General features: G+C 39.1%; 1 non-coding gene across 1 annotated transcript; it reads right to left on the bottom strand.

Annotated features, from left to right (window-relative positions):
• Window positions 1-399: 399 nt before the first annotated feature.
• On the bottom strand, window positions 400-536 carry LOC132214096 (small nucleolar RNA SNORA42/SNORA80 family). Its single transcript, XR_009448191.1, has one exon. It is a non-coding gene; the product is annotated as a small nucleolar RNA SNORA42/SNORA80 family (small nucleolar RNA).
• Between the last annotated feature and the right edge of the window lie 1370 nt (window positions 537-1906).

The raw sequence follows: 1906 nt of genomic DNA, 5'->3' as shown, positions 1-1906 counted from the left end.
CCATTTTTTTTAATGACACTGACTTTTTGTAGTTATCAGGTTAGTTGTCTTATCAACTGGCCCACATTCTGGATTTGCCTGATTATTTCTTGATAGTTTTTTCTTCTCTATCCTATATTTCCTGTAAATGGAAAATTAGTCATGAATATTCGGCTAAATTCAGTTAAATACTTTTGGCACAAACACTTCACAGTTATTGTCGGGCACTTGATTCTACATCACATCATGAATCACATCATGATAAGCTGCCCCGCCACTGCTGATGCTGAGTTTGCTCCTGGGTTAAGAGAGTGACTGCCAGCCCAGCCAGAGTGCCTCAGTGGTTGAACATCCACCTATGAACCAGGAGGCCACAGGGTTTTTTGGGTTGTTTTTTTTTGTTTTGGGGTTTTTTTTATATACTGTACAACCCTCTTCAGTGCTGACAGCCCACAGGTAAGGAGGCTGGGCAATGGTGCGAGGCAGCAATTTACTCTGGCATGGGTACACTATGAGAAGCCCACGGAGAAGGGCCCACCATAAATCCATTACCATGCTCAGGAGGCCATGGTTTGATTCCCAGTCAGGGCACATTCCTGAGCTGCAGGCTCGATCCCCAGTGTGGGGCATGCAAGAGGCAGCCAATCAATGATTCTCTCTCATCAATGATGTTTCCATCTCTCTCTCCCTCTCCCTTCCTCTCTGAAATTAATAAAAATATATCTTTTAAAAGAAGAGAGAGTGACGGCCAGATCTCTCCTCTGTAAAAGTACACGCTTCCCTTTGCAATTAGCAAGTCAGCTGTGGCATGATACCTTGGCATTGTGTAACCATCCTTTTCCCAAACAACTTTCACCTAACGGTTTTATATCCATTGGTTAGCTTTGAGTGAGTCATTTACTTTGCTGGGATGCAAAAATTATTTCACAGAAATGCAAAATAATGATCAAGTTTGTTAAGGTTTCCGTTCGTTGCCTTGAACCCTAGCCGCAAATGGATGCAGCATTCACATTTTGTTTGTTTTAGAAGAAAATTGAATTTATAAGTAAATTTAGGGAAAGCTGACATGTTTGCAATATGGAGTCTCCTTACACATGAATGTGACATATTTATCCATTTATTTAGATCTTTTAAAAAATATTTTCATTAAATGTTACACATTTAATTGTAGCACTGTTCATAATAGAAAAAAATGAAAAATAACCCAAACATCTATTGATGGAAAAAATTAATAAAGTATGCTATATGCATAAAATGTAATTTTATACCAGTGAAAATGAACAAGGTAGAGCTATACACATCAACATGATGACACTGACAAACACAATATTGAGCAAGAAGAGCAAGGTTCAGTACATACCATGTGAAAGGTTTTTATAAGTTCAAAAGGAGCCTAAACAACAGGTGGTTTAGAAATACAAAACTGTGTGGTAACTAGCGACTACAGCTTTCAAATGGTGGACCGAGTTATTCAGACCAACTCTCCCACTAAAGACAGATTTTTTCTTAAGGTGGTGAAATATTTTTTAAAAAAATTTACAAGTATCAAAGAGCTAACATGATTGGAGCATAATTACCGGACAGAGATCTAGGAAGAAGTCCCTCCCAATTTTTATCTGCTACAAAACAGGTTTAGTCTGTCTTTTGCATCAACATTCGAAAAGTTTCACATGTGGGGAAAGAGAAAAGAGTGGTAAGGCAAAGAGTGTGTGAGAGCATGATGCATATACCAGTGAACTACACACTTAAAAATGATTAAGGTAGTAAATTTTATGTGTATTTTACCACAATAAAAAATTGGGGGTGGGGGGGGTGGAGGATGGCAATGCTGTTTGGAGACCTTGACGGGGTCTACATGACTAGCTGAGCTTTATTGAGCTACTAGAGGCCCGGTGCACAAAATTTAGGCCTGGCCTGAGATCAGGGC

This window comes from Myotis daubentonii, chromosome 12 (assembly GCF_963259705.1).
Source record: "Myotis daubentonii chromosome 12, mMyoDau2.1, whole genome shotgun sequence".
In the NCBI taxonomy this organism is placed as follows: Eukaryota; Metazoa; Chordata; class Mammalia; order Chiroptera; family Vespertilionidae; genus Myotis; species Myotis daubentonii.
This window is presented reverse-complemented; position numbering and strand designations above follow the sequence as displayed.